At 43.8% G+C, this 25,376-nt stretch overlaps 1 long non-coding RNA gene and 1 pseudogene across 1 annotated transcript in view; one reads left to right on the forward strand and one right to left on the reverse strand.

The window, feature by feature from the left end:
* Nucleotides 1-1,843: 1,843 nt before the first annotated feature.
* Nucleotides 1,844-25,376, forward strand: part of LOC111548719 — a 38,207-nt gene continuing 14,674 nt past the window's right edge. Inside the window, exons 1-2 of the long non-coding RNA XR_002733504.2 lie at nt 1,844-1,965; nt 20,305-20,504. This is a non-coding gene — a long non-coding RNA (uncharacterized LOC111548719). The remainder of the gene's footprint in view (nt 1,966-20,304; nt 20,505-25,376) is intronic.
* Nucleotides 22,468-23,757, reverse strand: LOC111548718 (annotated as a pseudogene).

The raw sequence follows: 25,376 nt of genomic DNA on the forward strand, positions 1-25,376 counted from the left end.
CATGGTTTTGAAATGCTTGTGGATTGAGGGTAGGGAGGTTTGGATGGAGTGAGACAAAAGTAAGTGGGGTTGCAACCACTTCAGCGGCTTAGACTTTGACTCAGGATCCAGTCCCTTATGCGCACCTCTCATCAGTGTCCTCTATTGCTCAAAAATCTGTTTGATCCCTGTGACCCAGAGAATATATACATTCTTTATCTTGACATTCAAGGCATTTCTATCACATAATATTTGATAGTTGGTGTTCAAAAAGACAGCAGTTTTGTGCCAACCATGATGCTTAGGCTTGAAATGCATTATTTTGAATGTGAAGTAAATACTGTACCTTTATTTGACAGGCTCAAAGAGGTTATGTGCCTGAAGTCGTACAGTGAATAAGCTAAAACCCCTGCTTTTAACAATGGTACTATACAACCCCTACTCCATTAACTCCACCCCCCTCCCGCCCCCCCCCCCCCCCCACACACACACAAAATGAACCATGTTGTTTGTATGGGCCCAGTGAGCTGTCAAGCTGCCTGGTGTTCATTTCATTTGGAATTGCCCCCTCTGGTTCCTCTATATGCTACTGTTTCCTCTCTAAAGACAGCTTATCTTCCTCCTTCACCCCTGAATTTCCAGAGCACTTCATCTGTTCCGTCATCACAAGTCCAGTTTTCTGGCACTAGTCTGAGATTCATGAGAAGATGCCGATTTGGTTCCTGTGGGTCCTCGGCACTATTCAGTACAGTGCTTGATGCACAGCAGGCACTCAGAAAATACTTCAGGAAGTAAAGCACCAAGGATATTTGTCTCTAGAGGCTCAGCTGACAAAATCTGGGAGAAATTTGTTTTTGTAACTAATTTTTTGTCTCCCTGACATGAAGAGGGGTTGTAAGAAGGGTGTGAGAAGGGAAAACTGGCACTTAGCAAATGGAAATACCTATATATATTACCATTAGGTATAAAGAATCTATGAGGACATCCATTTGCATCTCACAAAGGAGAGCAGATTGAGAAGGATGTGCCCTGCAGGAGCCTGGGGACAGGCTGGTTAACTGACGAAGGGCTGAGGCCAGGTGAAAGGAAGCTTTATCACATGCTCCCAAAAGACTTCTGTTGAAAGGAGTTATCAGGGTCCCCGTGCGGGAGAGGGTGGGGGACTGGACGAGAAGAAGAGGCCGGGGCCTAGGCTGTCAGGGTTGCCACTCGGGTATCTTACTCCTACGACGCTCCTCACTCAGAGGCTGTCCCCACTGGACCGGAAAGGAAACAGACAGGGTGGGGTGGGGATGGGTGGGAGCCCCGCGCCGGTGGCCGTACGCGAGGACCACAAGGCGGATGACGCGCGGAGCTCATTCACACGCGAGGGCCCCGAAAGTTGGCAGGGCCAGGCAGCACCCCGGCCCCGCCCCGGCCCGGGGATCCAGACCCCGGTCTGAAAAGGCCTGACAATCCACTCGCAGCTCCCTCCCGCCACGTCCCCGAGCACCGCCATTTCCCAAACTGCAAAATGTTAGCGCAGGCGCAGGGAGCCCGGCCCGCCCTCAGCGTGTCCCAGAGTGCCGCGGCGGCACAGCTGCCGGTCGGTCCCCCGACGCCTTTCCTCTAGGGACCGCAATCCATCCCGGGGTAGAAGATTTGGGACCAAGGTTCGGCCGCCTACTGCCGGGGTCGATGGCGCATCCTTCCCAGACCTCACAGCAGTCCCCAAAGCCCGGCCGCCGGCTGCGCCCAGACTTGATTAGGGAGGGGCCGGGCCAGGTGGCGTCTCCACCAATCAGAGACGAATTTTTGGGCCCGACGAGGGGCGGGCTCCAAGACTCCACCAATCACGCCCTGGCGGTTCCAGGCGCTGGCCCTGGAGGACGACCTGGACACCTGCTTGTCAGGCGATGCTGTTTACTCTGGAGGGAGTGACGGTGACTTGTGTATCGCTGGGCATCCCTGGGGACGTAGCTCACCCGGGTTCCTATCCCACATAAGGTGACGCCTACGGTTTCTGACGAAAAGGGGTAAATAGATAACGGGACTGTTTTCCAGGCCACCATCTTTTCCCGGCAGGCCACCATCTTTTCCCAGCAGTGCTTAGTTGTTTCACTGACAGTGTTATGAGATGTTTCATTTGAAATCCTAGACGCAAAATCTCCTCTCCCTGGAAGCCTTCTGGATCAGGTTTTCCAGGGGACACTACATCGGCTTGTATTTCCTCCATCAAAGCGCTCTCTACGCTGTACCGGAATTGACTATCTTTCCACCACACTGGGGGCGGGGGCGGGGGCAGCTGCCGCAGGTACAGGACTGAGCCGTTCCTTGGTCCCCACTTCCCACCACAGACTCTGGTCAGGATTATTGAATGAATGAAGTAGAATTTAGAAGCCAAGAAGTTCTGAAATCTGAGTTCTTCCAGTGCAATTTTAGGTAGACGACCTGACAATTCAGGATGCATTTAATAATACGGAAAGGATATTCATTCTTTTCTGTCAACTACATTTTTAGTGGCCCCTTTTTTATTCTATGATTTTTATTTCATAAGTCTCCTACAATTCTGGCCCATCTGTCCATTGCAATTGCTGCCCCTAGTGCTGGCCACTCATCACCTCTCCCAGGATCACTGCAACTGCCTTCTCACTGATCTCTCTGCTTCCTCCTTCCTCCTCGTTCTCCACACTGCAATCGATGATCTTCCTAAAATTCAAATCTAGTTATGTCTTTCTCCTACTTAAAAACCTTCCTGGGTTCCTCATTTCTCTCAGGATAATGTCTGTGTTTCTTAACCTGAAAATTCAAGTCATTCATGATCAAGCTCTCTCCCTCACCGCTGGCCCCACTCAACTCCAACCCTATCCTCCAGCCATCCATCCACTCTGTTCTCTTATCACATTCTCCTTCTCCTCTGGGCCTTTGAAGTTTCCTCCGAAGAGATTGCCCTCCCACCTACTCCTGTTAACCACCAGGTGATCATATCCCACCACAGCTCAAGGAGTGAGAGAAGGAAAGCTGTGCTAGTTGAGAGTTTGGCTCATTCATTCATTGGCACACTCCTGCCAACTAGTGGCTGTTTTCTGAACATTTCGATCAAGGCAGGGTTTAACATCACCCTTTCAGGGTTTCAGAGATACTACATTGCTTTGGAGGGAACCGTTGACTGGTCCTACTACAGCAAATCCATCTGGTAACCCTGACCCTGGCTTCTCAAATGATCTTCCTAAAAATGTATTCTGACCACATTATTCTATGGGTTAATACTCCCCACTTTCTCATGATAAAGCCCAAATTCCTTAACCACATTCTGGCCTTTGCAGACCTTATCTCCCAATACATTCCTTCCACACCCTAATCTCCAGCGAAGTTGATGTACTCTATGTTCCTAGGACAGCTCCTCACCCTAAAACTTTTTGTTCAAGCTCCTTTCTCCTGGTCTGCCTTTGGTCTCTCCATAGGATTATCTGATATCAAAATACCAAATTAGCTATCACTTTATGAAGCATTTGCTTAATTATTTGAACCATTGCCTAACTGAGCACACATTTGTTGCCAAGTTTCCTCCTAAGTTATGCTGGGTCTTGGAAAAAATATGGTTTCTGGAGTCAGAAATAGCTGATTTAGCTATTTAGCTCTGCTATTTAGCTGAATAATCTTGGGCAAGTCACTTCACCTTTCTGATCTTCTGTTTCTTTGTCTGTTGTAATACTAAAATGAAATAAGTTAATATATATTGTAATGCAGATGTCAGCTGAAGTTACATCATCTTCCCCCTTCCAAATGCTTCAGAAAGTCTGGTAATCACCCCCAAGGTTTCTGGGTTTCTGTGAATTCCCAGCGATCTTTTGTTTTCCCTTCCTTCCTTCCTTCCTTCCTTCCTTCCTTCCTTCCTTCCTTTCTTTCTTTTTTGAGAAAGAGTCTCCCTCTGTCACCAAGGCTGGAGTGCAGTGGCACGATATCGGCTCACTGCAACCTCCACCTCCCGGGTTCAAGCAATTCTCTGCCTCAGCCTCCCGAGTAGCTGGGATTACAGGCCCCCACCACCACACCCAGCTAATTTTTGTATTTTTAGTAGAGACAGGGTTTCACCATGTTAGCCAGGCTGGTCTTGAACTCCTGACCTCATGACCTCGTGATCCACCTGCCTTGGCCTCCCAAAGTGTTGGGATTACAGGCGTGAGCCACCACACCTGGCCCCCAGGGATCTTTTATATTCCTTTTTTTTTTTTCTTTTTTTTTTTTTTTTTTTGAGATGGAATTTCACTCCTGTCGTCCAGGCTGGAGTGCAGAGATGCCATCTCGGCTCACTGCAACCTCCACTTCCTGGGTTCAAGTGATCCTCCTGGCTCAAGCCTCCCAAGTAGCTGGGATTACAGGTGCCCACCACCATGCCCAGCTAATTTTTTGTATTATTAGTAGAGATGAGGTTTCATCATGTTGGCCAGGTTGGTCTCGAACTCCTGACCTCAGGTGATCCACCTGCCTTGGCCTGCCAAAGTGCAGGGATTACAGGTGGAGCCACGGTGCCCGGCAGGATCTCTTCTATTCTTAAGGTCATCTCTGGTTCTGACGGTCAACATCCCCTAAACCAACAGGTGCAGGGTTTCTACCACAAGCTGTTTCCTGTCATGGAACTCATATCTTCTTTAGTTTCACTTCATTCATTTACTGAGTACCTCCTGGATGCCAGGGATGCAGCAATAAGAAAACAAAGATTTGCCTTCATGGAGCTTACATTCTGTTGGGGGAAACCCAATAAGCAACCAACAATGTGTGATAAACTTAGATGGTGATTTGTGTTAAGGAAGAAAAGCAACCCTAAGGGGATGAAAGCGGCAATGTGGATGGGGGTCAGTTTTAGATAAGATCATTTGAAGCCTTCCCTCAAGGAGTGATATGTGAACACAGACCTGAATGAGATAAGGAAACAAATCATACATATATCTGAGAGAAAATCCTTCTGAGCAAGTTCGAAAGTACTGAGGCAGGACCATGTTCAGTGTGTTAGCAGACCAACAAGGAGGCCTGGGTAGCTGGACCAGGGTGACACAGATGAGGTCAGAGAGGTGGCAGGATGCTAGATCTTGTAGGGCCTCTTATATCACATGAGGACTTTGGGGTTGGTTGGTTGCTTTGTTTTTGAGATGGAGTTTCACTCTTCCAGGCTGCAGTGCAATGGGGCGATCTCAGCTCACTGCAACCTCTGCCTCCTGGGTTCAAGCAATTCTCCTGCCTCAGCCTCCCTAGTAGCTGGGACTACAAGTGCCTGCCACCACACCCAGCTAATTTTTGTATTTTGAGTAGAGACAGGGTTTTGCCATGTTGACCAGGCTGGTCTCAAACTCCTAACCTCAGGTAATCCGTCCACCTCCGCCTCTCAAAGTGTTGGGATTAGAGGCATGAGCCACCATGCCCGGCCAATTTTGGGTTTTATTTCAGTGGTCATCCACTGAAGAATATTGGCCAGAAAGGTGACATGATCTGATTTACATTTTTTTTTTTTTTTGAGACAGAGTCTCACTCCGTTGCCCAGGCTGGAGTGCAGTGGCATGATCTTGGCTCACCACAATCTCTGCCTCCCAGGTTCAAGTGATTCTTGTGCCTCAGCCTCCTGAGTAGCTAGGATTACAGGCACCCACAACCATGCCTGGCTAATTTTTCTGTTTTTAGTAGAGATGGGGTTTTACCATGTTGGCCAGGCTGGTCTCAAACTCCTGACCTCAGGTGATCCACCTGCCTCAGCCTCCCAAAGTGCTGAGATTACAGGCATGAGCCACCACACTCAGCCTGATTTACATTTTTAAAGCATCATCTGGCTGCTGTAAACCGTAGGGGAGCAAGGGTGGAAGTGGGAAGAACAGTCAAGAGGCAGTTGCAGTTGTCTGGGTAAGAGATGATGGTGGCTTGCCTCACATAGTAGCAACAAGTAGATGTAGTTAGACTGGGGATGTATTTTGAAGATTCAGCCTACAGGATTTGCTAATGGGGTGGCTGTGAGGTTTGAGAAACAGAAAGAAATAAAGGTTAGCCAAATTGACTGGATAAATGGTGGTGCCATTAACTGAGAAAGGGAGCACTGAGAAAATTGGAATCAAAAGTTCAATTTTGGATGTGTTAATTTGAATCCTGGTAGACATTCAGCTAAAGACACTGAGTAGGCAGTTGAATATACTAATCCAAGGCTCATATAAACCTTTATAGAAGCTGGAGGAGAACGGATTTAAATCATAACAACATAACCTAAAATTGAATTTTAGACATCTAAGTCCCTTGGCCTCTTTCCCAGCTCAGGCTTTGGGCCCAAACTCCAACCAGCTTGCCCAGTCCCCACTTTGCTTGTCAAAGGCCTTGACTAATGCTTTGAAATGACAGCTGGTAAGGACCTGTCAATTTACTTGGGCTTTCCTTTACCCAGTTTTTATCAGGGAGCAGGAGAATCACAAATTTCCCCTTAAAATGTGCAATCTCTTACAAAAGTTATTCCATACATGTTTGCATGAAGCAGTAGGTGAGAATGTTTAAGCACGTTTATTAAGTGGTAATGGATTTCCTTTCTTCTCAGACTCACTGTTTTTGTCCTATTCTCCTCATAAAGGACTGGATCCCAGTGCCTCACAATTGTCATGGACAAAGAGCTTGATTTTGAATTATGGTTCAAGAGGTGGGTGGTGTTGACCCCAACCTAGGATATCAGTTTTTCCATCTTCCTCCGCTGTCTCAAAATGGATTCCACATCTCTGTCTTTTTTCTAGAGTAGTTATCTTCAAATTTTTTTGCTCACATACTTCCCAAAAGAATTTTGAGGCCAGGCCTGGTGGTTCACACCTGTAATCTCAGCACTTTGGGAGACCAAGGCGGGTGGATCGCTTGGGCTCAGGAGTTTGAGACCAGCCTGGACAACATGGAAAAACCCTGTCTCTACAAAAAATACAAGAGTTAGTTGAGTGTGGTGGTGCACGCCCATAGTCCCAGCTACTCAGGAGGCTGAGGTGGGAGGATTGCTTGAGCCCAGGAGGTCGAGGTTTTAATGAGTAAGCTATGATCACAGCATTGTACTCCAGCCTGGGTGACAAAGCAAGATCCTGTCTCAAAAACAAAAAGAATTTGAAAAACTATTTCCTTTGCTTATTTTTAGATTGAAGTTACAAATTTGTCTTCTTAAATTCAAATATTTGCAGGAGATTTAATTTCTGCTATGTGATATTGCCATTTTATTTTATTATTATTATTTTTTGAGATGCTGTCTCGCTCTGTACCCAGGCTGGAGTGCAGTGGCATGATCTCGACTTACTGCAACCTCCACCTCCTGGGTTCAAGCAGTTCTCCTGCCTCAGCATCCTGAGTAGCTGGGATTACAGGTGCCCGCCACCATGCCTGGCTAATTTTTGTATTTTTGTTTTAGTAGAGATGGCGTTTCACCATATTGTCCAGGCTGGTCTTGAGCTTCTGACCTCAAGTGATCCACCTGCCTCGACCTCCCAAGGTGCTGGGATTACAGGTGTGAGCCACCGTGCCAGGCTGATATTGTCATTTTACAATAAAATTCTTACATTACTCTTCTTTATATATTCAAACAATATACCACAGTGTTACTATATCCATATCCACAAAATAGGAGATTTTGCATATATATTATTAGATTTATACATAAGTATTTCAATATGGGGGGTGCTAATATAAATGGTAGTATGTTTTAATTTCCACTTGTTCATTGCTATTATATAGGAAAGCAAATTACTTTTGTATATTAACCTTGTATCCTGCAACATTGCTATAATTAATTGCTTATTAGTTCCAGGGGTTATTTTGTAGATACTTTTGGATTTTCTATATAGACAGTCATGTCATCAACCAACAACAACAGTTTAACTTCATCCTTATCGATCAGCATACCTTTTATTTCATTTTCTTGTCTTGTTGCATAAGCTAGGACTTCCAATACAGTGTTGGAAAGGAATAGTGAAGAGGACATCCTTGCCTTGTTCCTGATCTTAACAACAATAATGCTTCACATTTTTCACCATTAGGTATAATATTTAGCTGTAGGGTTTTTGTGAACATTGTTTAATCAAGTTGAGGACATTTCCCTCTATTTCTAGTTTCCTGAGAGTTTTTATCAGGAACGAATGTTGGATTTTGTGAAATACTTTTTTTCTTTTTTTTTTTTTTTGAGACGGAGTCTCGCTCTGTCGCCCAGGCTGGAGTGCAGTGGCCGGATCTCAGCTCACTGCAAGCTCCGCCTCCTGGGTTTACGCCATTCTCCTGCCTCAGCCTCCCGAGTAGCTGGGACTACAGGCGCCCGCCACCTCGCCCGGCTAGTTTTTCGTATTTTTTAGTAGAGACGGGGTTTCACCGTGTTAGCCAAGATGGTCTTGATCTCCTGACCTCGTGATCCGCCCGTCTTGGCCTCCCAAAGTGCTGGGATTACAGGACTTTTTTTTTTTTTTTTGAGACAGACTTTCACTCTGCTTCCCAGGCTGGAGTGCAGTGGTGCAATCTCGGCTCACTGCAGCCTCCACCCCCCGGTTCAAGTGATTCTCCTGCCTCAGCCCCCTGAGTAGCTGGGATTACAGGTGTGCACCACCACACCCAGCTAATTTTTGTATTTTAGTAGAGACAGGGTTTGACCATGTTGGCCTGGCTGGTCTCAAACTCCTGACCTCAGGTGATCTGCCTGCCTCAGCCTCCCAAAGTGCTGGGATTACAGGCATGAGCCACCATGCCCAACCAATTGAGTTTTTAATGTTGAACCAGACTTGCATGCCTGGAATAAATCACGTTTGGTCATGGTATGTAATTTTTTTTTCATGCATCATTGGGTGTGGTTTGCTAATATTTTGTTGATGATTTTTGCATCTATGTTCGTGAGAGATATTGGCCTGTATTTTTCTTTTTAAATTTTATTATTTATTTATTTATTCATTTTAAATTGACAAATCTTTCTGTAGTTTTCTTGTAATGTATTTATCTGGTTTTGGTATTAGGATAATGCTGGCCTCATAGAATGAGCCGCTTCTATCTTCTGGAAGATGTTTAGAAAATTGGTATAATTTTTTTTCTTAAATGTTTGGTAGAATTCACCAGTGGATCCATCCAAGCCTAATACTTTTTGTTTGAGGAGTTTATTATTTATTGATTCTGTTTCTTTAACAGATGCAAGCCTGTTTCAGATTGTCTACTTCTTGTGTGAGTTTTAACAGATTGTGTCTTTCAAGAAATTGGTCCATTTCATCTGGGTTATCAAATCTGTGGGAATAGAGTTGTTCATAATATTCATTTATTATTCTTTTAACATCCATGGGATTTGAATTGATCTTTCATTTTCAGTATTCATAATTCATGTCTTTTCTCTTTTTTTCTTAGTTAGCTTTGCTAGAAGCTTATGATTTTATCGATTTTTGCAAAGAAACAGGTTTTGGTTATGTTGATTTTCACTATTGATTTCCTGTTTTCAATTCATTGATTGCTGATATAATTTTTATTATTTTTATTATTTATTTTAATCTGATTGCCCCCAAATTGTGTATAGAATCCTAGAATGAGCCATTTTGTACTGGGTAAATGGAACTGTGGTAAATAGGCCTTTAGAGCCTGGGCAACAGAGTGAGACCCCCATCTCTAAACAAACAAACAAACAAACAAACAAACAAACAAACCTTAACCTTAACTTTGGCTTTTTCTCTTTCAACACTTTAAGTATTCCACTCCATTATCTTCTTGCTTATGTGATTTCTGAGGAGAAGTTGGATATAATTCTTATTTTTGCTCCTCTATAGGTAAGTGGCTTTTTATCCTCTGACTTCCTTCAAAGTTTTTCTTCATCTTTAGTTGTCTGCAGCTTGAATATTATATGTGTAGGTGTAGCTTTTTTGTTTGTTTGTTTATTTTTGGCATTATTTTGCTTGGTGATTCCTGAGCTTCCTGGATCTGTGGTTTGATGTCTGGCGCTAATTTGGTGAAATTCTCAGGCATTATTGCTTCAAATGTTTCTGTTGTTCCTTTCTGTCTTTCTTCTTCAGGTATTCTCATCATGCCTATATTACATTTTTGTGATTGGATATTCTTTCTCTTTTTTTTCACGTTTTTTTCTCTTTACTTTCAGCTTTCAAAGTTTCTGTTGACATATCCTCAAGCTTAGAGGTTCTTTTTTCTCCAGCCATGTGCAGTATACTAATCAGTCCATCAAAAGATTTCTTCACTTCTGTTAGTGGTTTTTTTCTTATCTCTATCATTTCTTTTTTATTATTTCTTATAATTTTCATCTTTCTCTTTAAACTGTCCATCTGTTTTTGCATGTTATCTACTTTTTCCATTAGAGCTCTTAACATATTAATCATAGTTGTTTTAAATTCCCAGTCTGGTAATGCCAACATCCCTGCCATGTCTGTGTCTGGCTCTGATGCTTGCACTATTTGTTCAAGCTGTGTTTTTTTGCCTTTTAGTGTGCCTTCTAATTTTTTTGTTGGAAAAAAATGAGCCATTTTGTACTGGGGAAATGGAACTGTGGTAAATAGGCCTTTAGAGCCTGGGCAACAGAGTGAGACCCCATCTCTAAACAAACAAACAAACAAAAAACAAAACCTTAACTGAGCCTGCCTGTAGTCCCAGCTACTTGGGAGGCTCAGGCAGAAGGATCACTTGAGCCCAGGAGTTCAAGTCTACAGTGAGCTATAATTGCACCACTGTGCTCCAGCCTGGGTGACAGAGTGAGACTCCGTCTTGGAAAAAGAAAAAAAAAAAAAAGATATAGATCTTTAGTGATGTAACAGTGCGGTGTTGCAGGAGGAGAAGTGTTCTGCAGTTCTACTATTAGGTCTCAATCTTTTGGTAAGCCTGTGGGTCTGGACTTTGAACTTCACCAGTGCTTCTCAGCTTGTGTTTTTTCCCCTTAGGTGGGGGCAGAACCACTAGAGGAGACTGAAGTTGGGTATCTCCCTTCTCCTACGGGGAAGCCTAGAGGAAGCTGGAGTTGGTATTTCCTTTCCCAAAGATGGGAAGCTACAGCCTGCTGGAGTTGGGTATTTCCCTTCCCCAAGATAGGTTAGGCTCTGGCAAAATTATTTCTCCTGAGGGTAGACCTTTTTAAAAACAACAGAGGCCGGGCGCGGTGGCTCAAGCCTGTAATCCCAGCACTTTGGGAGGCCGAGACGGGCGGATCACGAGGTTAGGAGATCGAGACCATCCTGGCTAACATGGTGAAACCCCGTCTCTACTAAAAATACAAAAAAAAAAACTAGCCGGACGACGTGGCGGGCGCCTGTAGTCCCAGCTACTGGGGAGGCTGAGGCAGGAGAATGGCGTGAACCCGGGAGGTGGAGCTTGCAGTGAGCTGAGATCCGGCCACTGCACTCCAGCCTGGGCGGCAGAGCGAGACTCCGTCTCAAAAAAAAAAATAAATAAATAAATAAATAAATAAATAAATAAATAAATAAAAATAAAAAAATAAAATAAAATAAAAATAAAAAACAACAGAATGCTCTGGCATACTGCAAATGGTTTATTTCCCCTTCCTTTGCTAGAAGCATGAAGGGATTTTTCTCTGAGATTCACTGTGAGGATCTGGTAGAGCTCTGAGAGACAAAAATCACAAAAGTGTTGAGGGGTCTCCATAATCAATACCCCTGAAATGTGTTTTTTTTTTTTTCTTTGAGACAGGGTCTTGCTCTGTCACCTAGACTGGAGTGCAGTGACATGATCATGGTTCACTGCAGCCTCAACCCTTCTGGGCTCAAGCGATTCTCCTGCCTCAGCCTCCTGAGGAGCTGGGATTACTGGAGTGCACTACCAAACCCAGCTAATTTTTAAAGTTTTTGTAGAGATGGAGTCTTGCCATGTTGCCTAGGCTGGTCTTAAACTGTTGAGTTGAAGCAATCCTCCCACCTCAGCTTCCCAAAGTGTTGGGATGACAGGTGTGAGCCACCATGCTTGGCCCCTGGTGGAGTTTTTAACTCCTTGAGTTGTCCACACTGATTCTCTAAAAATTGGGTCAGTTACAGTTTAGGTTTTCCTATTCCTGTTTTCAAACCTCCTGTAGAGGCTTCTGCTCATGTGTTGCATTTCCAGTAACTTATGACTCTCTGTATTTTCCTGTCTCTCCAATTTTGGAGGCAGCAATCTGCCTAGTGGTCTCATTCCTCTAACAAATCTAAGAAGAGATGTTCAGCTTTTGCTTGGTTTTGTTGTTGTTGCTCAGCTTTTTAACTTGTTTAGATGGACTATTATCTTCTAAGCTCCTTACATGCTGGACTGGAAAGCAAATTTCTCTCCTTCATTTCTGAAGGACAGTTTTCCTGAATATTATTCTTGCTTGTCAGGTTTTCTTTTAGTGCTCTGAATATATCATCCCATTCCCTTCTGCCCTGTAAGTTTTCTGCTGAGAAATCTGCTGATAATTTTATAAGAGCTCCCTTGTACTTGATGAGTCACTCTTCTCTTGCTGCCTTAAGAGTCTCTCTTTGACTTTTGACAGTTTGATTATTATGTGTCTCAGGGTTGGCTTCTTTGGATCATATATTGTATCCCATAAGTCCCTTAGGCTTTCTTAATTTTTCTTCATCTTTTTTCTTTTGTTTCCCCTGACTCAGTAATTTCAAATCATCTGTCTCAAATTTCCTGATTGTTTCTTCTGCTCACTTAAATCTGTTATGATCCCTTCTAGTGAATTGTTCAATTCAGTTATTGTTTTTTTCAACTCCAGAATTTCCATTTGGTCTTTTTTTAAAATAGATTTTGTCTTTTTTTTTTTTCTTTTTAGAGACAGGGTCTCACTATGTTGCCCAGGCTGGTCTCAAACACCTGGGCTCAAGTAGTCCTCCTGCCTCGGCCTCCCAAAGTGCTGGAATTTCAGGCATGAGTCACTGCACCCAGTCTCTGCATCTTTGTTGGTATTCTGGTTTATACGTATCACTTCCTGGTTTCATTTATCTATCTGATTCTCTTGTAGCCCGCTGAGCCCCTTTAAGATGATTATTTTGAATTCATTGTCAGGTAATTCATAGATCTCTGTTTCTTTAGGGTTGCATGTCTGAGACATATTTGGTCCTCTGATCGGATCATGTTTCCCACTATCATCATATGTCTTGTTATTTTTTGCAGGAGTTGGTGGATTTGAAAAAATGACCATATCTTCTAGATTTTATGGATTGTCTTCATAAAGGGGAAAACCTTTAACATTCAGCTCAACTAACAGTCTGGGGGAGTGGTCTCAAACCTTTTCTGGAGATATGTATTCTTCGACTTGTGCCTGTAATTTCCCAATTCAAGAGGTTTGCTGATGTCTTTTCAGAAGCTTGTAGTCTCTTGCTCCCTCTGGTGTCTGTCTACAGTACTGAAAGTTCTCAGGGTCTACAAACTGTTGATACCTCCTATTCTCGGCAGTTCCCAGGGATTCAGAGTATTTTTACTTTATCAGCACTCAGTGTCAGGCAAGACAGAAACCAGTCCCTCAGGGAGCCCTCTGAAAAGCCTGAATGTTGGACGCACATTCTACTCTTCTGTTTCCCTCGCAAGGTAGAAGCATCAAGTTGAGCATTTACTCCTGAAAGCACCAAGCTGTACTGGCTTTGGGAAAGGGCTATTGTAAGTTAAATGAAAATGGTTTTTCTTACCCATTTTAATATAGCTGTTCTTAACTTTGAGCTTGCCTCAGGTACTAGTTTCTAGAATTCTCATAAAAGTTTTTTGGACCATATATTAAGTCAGTATCTATGGAAGAACAAGATCTGAGACGTCCTATTATGCTGTATTACTGATGTTACTCCTCTCAGGAAGATTGGTTTTTGAAAAGAGTACATGCAGAAAGTAAAGATCGGGATTTGGAAATCGATTCCCTTAAAGCTAAATATGTTCACATATTCCTTGGAAATGTTTTTGGACATCCACAGTTATGAATACCCAGTTTGAAGATAACCTTTTTGGAGGATTCAAATTAGTATTCTTCCGGCTGCCTTTGGGACTTTGTTTCCTAAGTCTGCCTTGAATGTGCTCTCAAAATACCTACTTCCTATACTGGGTGTCTTCCACCCCCAAGCTGGGCACCTCGTCAGAGGATGTGTCTGGCAGGCTTTGAATGGTATAATGGTTAATTTTATGTGTCGACTTGACTGGGTTAAGGAAGACCCAGATAGCTAGTAAAATGTTATTTCTGGGTATGTCTTGAGAGTATTCCCAGAGATTAGCATTTGGGTCAGCATACTGAGTAAAAATGATTCACCCACACTAGCGTTAGCAGGTATTATCCAACTCATTGAAGGCCCATCTGAATGGAATAAAAAGGTAGAGGAAGGGAGAATTCTCTCTCTCTCTCTTGAGCTGGGACATCCATTTCCTTCCCTTGGACATTGGAGCTCCTGATTCTTAGGCCTTCAGACTTCAGGAGTCAGAGCAGCAGCCACCTGGGTCTCAGGCCCCCAGCCTTGGACTGGGAGTTACATCATTGGCTCCCCTGGTTCTCAGGCTTTCAAACTCACACTGAATTTCACTACCATATTTCCTGGTAGTATATCATGTGACTTCTTGTGCAGGCAGTATATCATGGGACTTCTTGGCCTCTACAATCACTTGAATCAATTCTTATCATATATCTGCCCTTAATATCTATGTAAATATCCTATTGGTTCCGGTTTTTTCAAGAACGCTGACGAATGCAGATTTTTATACTGAGAGTGGTTCTAGAGAAACAATTTTAAGGATGAGTTTTCTGAACTGGTTTTGGGGTTTATGGAATTGGCTCTTCAATCTCCTTAGATTTCAAGATGCTAAGGACTCTATATCTAGTAGGCTATTGCATGAGCTATTTATAAAGATATGCATTAGATGCTCCTAGTTCACCAAATATAAGAAGTAAGAACCTAAGTAACTCTGTATATGATACTTTCAAACAGTTTTGGAAAACCAAGGAATATAATGCCATTGGTTGGTTGATCCTAATGTCACTGAACAAAATGGTGAAAGAGGAGGATGAGCCGGGCGCGGTGGCTCAAGCCTGTAATCCCAGCACTTTGGGAGGCTGAGACGGGCGGATCACGAGGTCAGGAGATCGAGACCATCCTGGCTAACACGGTGAAACCCCGTCTCTACTAAAAACTACAAAAACTAGCCGGGCGACGTGGGGGCGCCTGTAGTCCCAGCTACTCGGGAGGCTGAGGCCGGAGAATGGCGTGAACCCGGGAGGCGGAGCTTGCAGTGAGCTGAGATCTGGCCACAGCACTCCAGCCTGGGTGACAGAGCGAGACTCCGTCTCAAAAAAAAAAAAGAAAAGAAAAAAGAAAGAGGAGGATGAGCTCAGAGATTCAAATTACCAGCTTGAGCTTCACATAAATGGTCTAAGAGCTTCTACATGTGCCCTGAGGGAGAGCCTTATCTCCTATAACCTCAGGACTGAAATTGCTACAAATGAAACAGAAGATCTTATCTTATAATTGGCTGAATTACAATGCAAATGGAACACCCAGCCTTACAAGGTGCCTACTGTTGAAATGAGGGTATTGATTGGGAAATAATGTCCCATCCAATATGTTAGGATGGGGACTTAGGGGAACACCCTAATGAAGCTGAGGACATTGTCCTAAATTCTGATAAGTCTCCTTTGCCAGTGGAAGAGTTCTTTCCACCCCCAGAAAAAGTTGCCTGCCTACTCTCAGCAGAAGTGGCTTCCCCAACCCCAGCAAAAGTGGCCTCCTCGCTCCCAACAAAAATAGCCTCCCTGACTGCAGTGGTACTGGCTTTTCTACCTCTGCCCAGTGGGATTAATCCTAAATTGCCTGAGGGATGGTAGTGGCCTCCACTAAAGCAGTTGCTAAGCAAGATCATGTTGATTTTTCTCAGGACTCATCCTCACCACTCCTCTTTCTTCTATACCCCAAACTAGACTCAAGTCCCAGCAGGCCCCTAAAGTGAGGTATGGCTCATGAGAAGGTATGTTATATTCCAAAAGAATTACTTGAGTTTTCTTCTTATACAAGCATAAATTTAGGGAACATGTGTGGGAATGGATATTAAGAGTATATAATAATGGCAGAAGGAACATAAAGTTGGATGGCCTAATTTATTATTTTTCAATCCTGCTCCTTCTTTACAGGCTTAATTTATTGATGTGGGCCCACTAAGCAGAGATTCTGCATTTAATGTTGTCACTTGGGGAAGTTAGAAGGGGCTCTAGTTGTTTGGTTTTTGGCTGAAAAAGGTGGCCCATGATGATGCAAGTTGGAAATGCCTAATGTCTCTGGTTTAATGTAGAGGAAGGGATTCAAAGGCTTGGGGAAATTGGAATGTTACAATGAATTTGTCATTTAAGACCTACTAACACATATGAAGAGAGTCCAGAAGACATCTTGCACAATACTTTTAGAAAGAAATTTATGAGGGTGTAATCCCAGCACCTTGGGAGACCAAGGCGGGCAGATCAGTTGAGGTCAGGAGTGTGAGACTGGCCTGGCCAACATGGTGAAATCCCATCTCTACTAAAAGTACATACACAAAAAATTAGCCAGGTGTGGTGGTGGACGCCTGTAATCCAAGCTACTCAGGAGGCTGAGGCAGGATAATTGGTTGAACCCAGGAGGCAGAGGTTGCAGTGAGCCTAGATCACGCCACTGCACTCCAGCTTGGGCGACAGAGCAAGATTGCATCTCTAAATAAATAAATAAATGAAATTTTTGAAGAGATCTCCAATATCCTTGATCACTCTCTTCTGTAGGCCAGATCTTACAGTGGGAATCACAGCCACTGAACTGGAAAACAAAGGCAGTCAGAGTAATTAGATTATGTGGTGGCAGGGGCCAAGTAGCAGCACTAAACTGCCAAAGGTATGGTGGGCATAGTTAGTATAATGGACAGCAGAGTCAAAGTAGCAATAGGAATAGCCTGACTCCTGCAGACTTATGGTGTTAACTAGTTAATCATGGTGTTCCCAGAAGTGATCTGTATAAGCAGAAAGGTTCCAGATCAAGTGAACAATAAGTGTAGCTCAAATCATTTTAAAAAAGAGTCACAACCCCTCAATGAATTCCCAGACTTGAGCCAGTTTACAGATCCAGAACCCCTTGAATTAAGGGAAATCCAGGTCCCCTGGAGGAAGGATCTTGGTGCACTACCAAAAATTTATACTGTTCGTCTTTACCTCAGCCTTCCTCAAAGGGACCTATAGTCTTTAATCACAGTAAGTGCACTGGGGAAAATAAAATCATCAGACCTTTCAGAGACTACTGGACACTGGCTCTGAACTGACCGTGATTCCAGGAGACCCAAAATGGCACTGTGGCGCTCCAATCAGAGTAGGGAATTATGGGGGCCAGGTGATTAATGGAATTTTAGTTCAGGTCCATCTCTCAGTGGGCTCAGGGGGTCCCCAAACCCATCCTGTGGTTATTACCCCAGTTTCAAGATGCATAAGGAACAGATATACTTAGCAGTTAGTAGAACCTCCACTTTGGTTCCCTGACAATGATATTATCATGGAAAGGCCACTAGAAGCCACTAGAACTGCCTCCACCTAGGAAAACAGTAAAACAAAAGCAATACTGCATTCCTTTCATTGCAGAGTTTAGTGATACCAGATGTAGCGGTGGTGATTCTCACTACATCTGATTCAACTCTCCTAATTGGCCTGTGCAGAAGACAAATGATCTTACAGAATTAGAGTGGATTATCATAAGCTTAACCAACTGGTGACTCCAACTGCACCTGCTATACTAGACATGGTTTCATTGCTTGAACAAATGAACACATCCTCTGGTACCTGGTATGCGTCTATTGATCTGGGAAATGCCTTTGTCACCTCTGTCTATAAAGCCTACCAGAAACTGTTTTCTTCCAGCTGGAAGGTCAGAAATATACCTTCGCCACCCTACCTCAGGGGTACATCCACTCGCAGTCCTGCCATAATTTAGTTTTCAGGGATCTTGATCATCTTTTCATTCTACAAGATATCTCACTCTTCCATTACATAGATGACATTATGCTAATTGGACCTAGTGAGCAAGAAGTATACTTGAGACTTAGTGGTAAGACATTTGCATGTCAGAGGGTGGGAAATAAATGCTACTAAAATTCAGGAGTTTCTACGCAGTGGAATTTCTAGAGGGCTGGTGGTGTGAGACATATCCCTTCTAAGGTAAAAAATAAGTTGTAGCATTTGGCCCCTCCTACAACCAAGAAAGAGGCACAATACCTGGTGGGCCTCTTTGGATTTTGGAGGCAACATATTCCCTATTCGGTTGTGTTACTGTGGTCCATTTACAAAGCGACCCAAAAAGTTGCTAGTTTTAAATGAGGCCCAGAACAAAAGAAGACTCTACAATAGGTTGAGCCTGCTGTGCAAGCTGCTCTGCCACTTGGCCCACATGATCCAGCAGATCCTGTGGTGCTTGATGAGTCTATGGCAGATAGGGATGCTGTTGGGAGCCTATTTGGCAGGTGTGCATAGGCAAATCACAGTGCAGGCCTTTGGATTTTGGAGCAAGGCCTTGACATTATTGGCAGATAACTACAGTCATGAGTCACTTAATGACAGGGATATGTTCTGAGACATGTGTTGTTAGGCGATTTTGCCATTGTGCAAACATCATACAGTTTACTTACACAAACCTAGATATCATAGCCTACTCTACAACTAGGCTATTGCACCTAGGCTATAAACCTGTACAGTATAAATACTGTAGGCAACTGCAACACAGTGGTAAGTATTCATGTATCTAAACCTAGAAAAGTACAGTACAAAATACAGTATTATGATTTTATGGAACCACAGCAGTATACGTGGCCCATCACTGACTGAAACATTACACAGTGCATGACTGTACTCTTCTTTTGAGAGACAGCTCTTAGCCTACTACTGTGCCTTAGTAGAAACTAAACACCTACCATAGGCCACTAAGTTACCATGTTACCTGAGCTGCCCATCATGAACGAGGTGTTATCCGACTCAACAAGCCATAAAGTTGTGTGTGCATAGCAGCTCCCCATCATCAAATAGAAGTGTTATGTAGGTAATAAGGCCACAGCAGTCCCTAAAGGCACTAGTGAGTTACATGAATAAATGGCCTAAATGCCTATGGTCGCTCTTGCTACACTGCTTTCTTTCTCTCAACCTGTACCTATGGGCTTATGGGGGGTTCCCTACGATCAGTTGACAGAGAAAGAGAAGGCTTGGGCTTGGTTTAAAGATGGTTCTGTACAATACGCAGGCACCACCTGAAAGTAGACAGGTACAGCACTACAGCCCTCTCTGGGACATCCTTGAAGGACAGTGCTGAAGGGGAATCTTCCCAGTGTTAGAACGACAGGCAGTGTGCTTGATTCTACACTTTGCTTGGAAGAAGAAATGGCCAGATGTGCGATAATATACTGATTCATGGGCTATAACTAATGGTTTGGCTGGATGGCCAGGGACTGGGAAGGAACATGGTTGGAATATTGGTGACAAAGAAATTTGGGGAAGGAGTATGTGGAGAGACTGCTCTGAATAGGCAAAAGACATGAAGATATTTGTGTTCCATACGAATGCTCACCAAAGGATGACCTCTGCAGAGGAAGATTTTAATAACTGAGTGAATAGGGTGATCCATTTTGTGGTTATCAGTCAGCCTCTTTCCCCAGCCACCCATGTCAACACCCAATGGGCTCACGAACAAAGTGGCTATGGTGGCAGGGATGGAGGTTATGTGTAGCTTAGCAGCATGGACCTCCACTCACCAAGGTCAACCTGGCTATAGCCACTTCTGAGTGTTCAATCTGCCAAGAGCAGAGACCAACACTGAGCCCCCGATATAGGACCATTCCCCAGGATGATCAGCCAGCTACCTGGTGGCAGGTTGATTATAATGGACCGTTTCCATTATGAAAGGAGCAACATTTTGTCCTTACGGGAATAGACATTTACTCTGGATACAGATTCACCTTCCCTGCATGCAATGCTTCTGTCAGCTACCATCCAGGGACTCTCATCTTGCCTTATTCACCATTGTGGCATTCTATGCCGCATTGCTTCTATCCAGGAAACTCACCTCACAGCCAAAGAAGTGCAACAGTGGGCCCATGCTCATGGAATTCATTGGTCTTGTCATGTTCCCCACAATCCTGAAGTAGCTGGCTTGATAGAATGGTGGAATGGCCTTTTGAAGACTCACTTACAGAGCCAGCTAAGTGGCAATACTTTGCAAGGCAGAGGCAAGGTTCTCCAGAAGGCTGTATGTGCTCTGAATGAATGTCCAACATACAGTACTGTTTCTCCCATAGTCAGGATTTATGGTCCAGGAATCAAGGGGTAGAAATGGGAAGGGCACCACATACTAATTCCCTACTGATCCGCTAACAAAAATTTTGCTTCCTGTTTCTACAAAGGTATGCTCTGCTGGATCCAGAGGGAGGACTGCTTCCACCAGGAGAGACAATTGAACTAAATTCCATTGAACTAGAAGTTAAGACTGCCATCCAACCACTTTGGGCTCCCCTCGTGCCTCTGAGTCAACAGGCCAATAAGGGAGTTATGGTGTTGGCTGGGGACTACCATGACTACCATGGGGAAATCTGACATAAAAGAGGTAAGAAAGAATATGTCTGGAACACAGGAGATCCCTTAGGATGTCTCAGTATTACTGTGTCCTGTGGTTAAAGTCAATGGAAAACTACAACAACCCATACCAGGCAGGGCTTTGAATGGCCCAGCCCCTTTAGGAATGAAGGTTTGGCTTACCTCCCCTCTGCCCCCAAACCAACCCTGGCCTCCTAGGTTAAGAACCAAGACCAGCTGAGGTTCTTGCTGAAGGCAAAGGGAATACAGAATGGGTAGTTGAAGATGGTAGTTGTAAGTATGAGCTACAACCATGTCATCAGTTACAGAAAAGAAGACTGTTATTGTTGTATTTCATTCCTATTTTTTTTAAATGTGTGTATGTATACATATATTAAACAAATATCTTTGTTTTCTTTCCTTTGTTACCCCTTATCATGTAACATAAGATGTATTGACTTTATACTAGTATTATAAGTACTAGTATTGTTAATACTTAAAATACATCTTAGTATTTTAAGTATGGGATATCAGAAGACTACACATCACTCACAGACTACTTCGTCTTCTGGAAAAGGGATTACTGCATTTTTTGTTGCATGCAGGATGGTTGTATCATGTTAAGTGGAATTATGACCTTGTTATTGTCATTATTTGGATACTAACTATGGTTTAAGGAGATACATATGGATGCCAAGTTCCCAAGGGGCAGACTTGTAATGGTTAATTTTATGTGTCAACTTGACTGGGTTAAGGGATGCCCAGACAGCTGGTTAAACATTATTTCTGGGTGAGTCTATGCTGGTGTTCCCAGAGGAGATTAGCATTTGCATCAGCAGAATGAGTAAAAAAGATCCACTGGCACTAGTGTGAGCAGTTATCATGTAATCCATTAAGGGTCCACCTGAGTAAAACCAAAGGGCAACCGGGCACAGTGGCTCACGCCTGTTATCCTAGAGCTTTGGGAAGCCAAGGTGGGCAGATCACGAGGTCAGGAGTTTGAGACCAGCTTGGCCAACATGGTGAAACCCTGTCTCTACTAAAAATACAAAAAATTAGCTAGGCATGGTGGCAGGTGCCAGTAATCCCAGCTACTCAGGAGGCTGAGGCAGGGGAATCGCTTGAGCCTGGGAGGTGGAAATTGCAGTGAGCCGAAACTGCGTCACTGCACTCCAGCCTGGGCAACAGAGTGAGACCCTGTCTCAAAAAAAAAAAAAAAAAAAGACAGAGGAAGAAAGAGTTTTCTCTCTCTCTTCTTGAGCTATGACACCCATCTTCTTTTGCCCTTGAACATCAGAGCTCCTGATTCTCAGGCCTTCACACTCCAGGACTTATACAAGCAGTTCCCTGCACCACCCCCAACCCACTTCCGGTTCTCAGGCCTTCAGCCTTGGACTGCTAGTTACCCTCATTCTCAGGCCTTTGAATTTGGACTGAATCATACCACATACTTTTCTAGTTCTTTAGCTTGCAGAAAGCATAATGTGGGACTTCTTGGCCTCTGCAATCATGTGAGCCAATTTCCATAATGAACCTCTATTAGGGTTTTCAAGAGAAACAGAACAAATAGATTATATATTTGTTCTGTTTCTCTTGAAAACCCTAATAGAAGTGGTGAGAAATGGACAACTGTCCTCAGCCCAGATATAACAACATCAGGGTTTGTGTTTGTCCAGGAGGGTAGGCTACTCCCTCTTCACTCCCAGAAGAAGTCCCCCTCCACCTTTATCTCAGACCCACATACACTGAGAAAGGAGTGTCACAGTGGCTATCTTCCCTTATTAGCTCCTGCCTCCAGGGAGGTAGGAGGGAAAGGGAACATGAGCTGTTCTTTCCTGGGTCTGCATGGCTCCTCTTTCAGCTCTGCTCCTATTTTCCCATACTTCCATTTAAAAAGATTTTTTAAATTCTACTTCTTTTCTTTTCTTTTTATTTCTTTTTTTAAAAAATTTGTATCTTTGTTGACAGTACAACATGAACATAATTTCCACATTTTTAAAAAATCCACATAACTCTTTTAATAAATAAAGTATATTCAGGGCTTAGATTTTAAATCACATGTACAGGTGAGAGAAAACTTCTAGGCCTAAACAGGTAACAGTGAAGCAACAACTGCTGGAAGGAGTGGTGTGCCACATAGACCCTAAGCCTCAACAGTGGGAACTGCAGGGCTGTGATACCAAACACATCACCTCTAGGCCAGACGGAGAGCAGAGACCCAGGAAGCCCATGCAGCCACCATCTGCCCCCTCCCCTAGTGCTGCAGAACCAAACGGATGCTGTGTTACTTTCAGATGAACTGGAGGTGGGTCCTGATCATATTCCATGAAGCTTTCCGCCATTGTGAACAATTAGGCAAGGTGTTAGTGACAGAGGGGCATCACTGATAAATACAGAGCAATATTGGGGCAGTAAAGAGGAAGCTACAGAAACATTCGTGTTTCTTCAAATATCAGAATCTTCCACATCACAGCAGGAGAGCTGAGAACGAGCTCTACCTCCTGAAGGCTTAGTCCTAAAACTTCCTACTGGCATTTGCACCAAACAAGGCTCCCCGGACTTCTGGCATCATCTGCTGGGCTATGAGATCCAGCTGGCTTTCTGGGGTGTTGGAAACCTTTATTTTATGATCCCCATTATAGATCTCAACTCCACCAGCTATGTCCTCCGGCAGGTAGGACTCCTGGTCAATTTGGACATCAACATTGTTTTTGGTGGCAATTTTGTACATAGGGATTGCCTTTTGCACCACAGCCTTTACCAGAGGGAAGTCTTGTTTCCCGCAACGAACAATCATTTGGTGCTCCAGCAACTGGTACAAACCCTGGAGAACCAGTCCATCTAGCAGCACTTGGTACCTGGGTGTATCTTTCACCACCTTGCTGAGTCTCTGTTTTGCTTCATTTAGTAGGTCTGTGATAAGGTCATCTCTCGCTCTGAGGATTTTGAGCCTTGCTTGATTCATCAAATTGGACATCTGAATTTTCTTCTGCTGCTCAATCTGTTTCTCTTTCTTCTCATAGTATTCCATAATCTTTAGTCTTTGGGTTTGCACAAGCCGACCTTTCTCTATGTCGAACTCTTCTTCTGCCTTTGCATCTATTTCTTCTGCTTTCTAATTGGCTTCTTGTTCAATGAAAGCCATCATATGCTTTACCTGCTTTTGCGTGTCAGCATCCCTGAGAGCCATGGCAAGAGCAACGCTGGCTGGAGAGCAGCAGGCTCGAGTTTAGGTTTGAATGGGGAAGGTAGGAGGATTAGGCAGAGGAAACCCTTGCGCAGATCTTTACTTTATCAATTTCCTTTACTTTATAAATTTCCACACTTTCTAAGCAAGCCTTGGCTTCAAAATGACCACAGTCAGGTTTTCCAAATGAGTGCAATGTTTTATAGATGTCTTTCCTCTGCACAGCCAAAGTAAAAAGTATGAGCAATTCTATTAAACTGAGTCTGAAGCCCAGACACCCCTCACAGCCTCCCTCGGGAACTGGGCAGTAATGCTTCCATCTCAGCAGTCATGCTGTCTTTGGGAAAATGCACTGTTTCACTGGATGCCTGGCAGCATGGGTCTCTGCTTTATCCCAGTCTGCCCCTATGTCTGTGCTTTGGTGGGTATCTCAATCTCTATTTTTAGCTAGGTTCCTCACATTGTTAACAGAGCAATGGGTGTAACCCTGAATCAAGACCGGGGCCTATCCTGGGAGTCTTCTTACCTGCTCATTCCCATGCCCCAGGCTCTGGGTGTCAAGAATTTGACAGGGATGCTCAATAAATGAAAAATAAGAACCTTAAACCCAACCAACATCATACATGGCAACCCAAACCTTCTCCAGGACTCAGTCTATTACCAAAGCTCTATGCAATCCATAATAACCTAGATGTAGGCCAAAACCAAATGACAGTAACTAATACCCTTCTCTTCCAGAGGAAGGAACCAGTCTCTTCCTCTAGACTACTCTTTGTTTTTTGTTTGTTTTTAAAACAGGGTCTTGCTCTGCCACCCAGGCTGAAATGCATGGCACAATCATGGCTCACTACAGCCTCAGCCTCCCAGGCTCAAGAAATCCTCCCACCTCAGCCTCCTGAGCAGCTGGGACTACAGGTGCAAGTCACCACACCTGGCTTAGACTGGTTGCTCTTTGAAGGCCACTGGAACACTGTCCCCAAGACAGATCAGCCTAACACAAAGAAAGTTATCAATAAGCGTTTAGTGAATTTGACTTTTCCTCCTTACACTACAGAGCTGCCACCTACAATTCCCTAAAAACACTTTTCCAACATTTCTTCTCTTACGTAACAAACCCAGTCTCCTGTAATCTAGGTTTTTTTCATTTAGACAAGCATTTACATAGGTCACTGAAGAAAAACAATACAGATATCCCTTGCCTTCGACATGCAGTCACAGGAGAAATAAATGACACTCAAGTTATAGTGTAGTATCATGATTCTTGGCCAAAAGAAAGAGTAAATGTCAGCAGTAAATATGAATGATATAGTGAGGTACTACAAAGAACTTTAAAGTAAGAGAGGTAAGGTTGCCCCCTATAGTGGGCATCTATTTTGGCTGCCTGCCATCCAGTCACCCTTTTCAAGGAAGGTCGCTCCTTCCCTACTCTCAGTTCATATGTTTATGTAATAGTTAACTCCACCCCAAACTCCAAGGGTCAACTTCTGACCCCAGGCATGACCATTAAAGCATCACCTTCCCCTGGTCACAGTGATCAGTTCCAGAATGGACCCATGACCTACTCATATCAGCGAGATGAAATGATTCTTTTGTGAGAACAATTAGAAGAGAGGCAGTCCATGTTTTAGCTGTACTTTAGCCCAGAGGGATAGCTCCAGCCGTCTTGTAGCACAAAGGGAAAGAAAGCCTGTCTCTGAATGGAGCCAACACAGTCTG

The sequence above is a fragment of the Piliocolobus tephrosceles genome, chromosome 1 (genome assembly GCF_002776525.5).
Source record: "Piliocolobus tephrosceles isolate RC106 chromosome 1, ASM277652v3, whole genome shotgun sequence".
NCBI classification, from domain to species: domain Eukaryota; kingdom Metazoa; phylum Chordata; class Mammalia; order Primates; family Cercopithecidae; genus Piliocolobus; species Piliocolobus tephrosceles.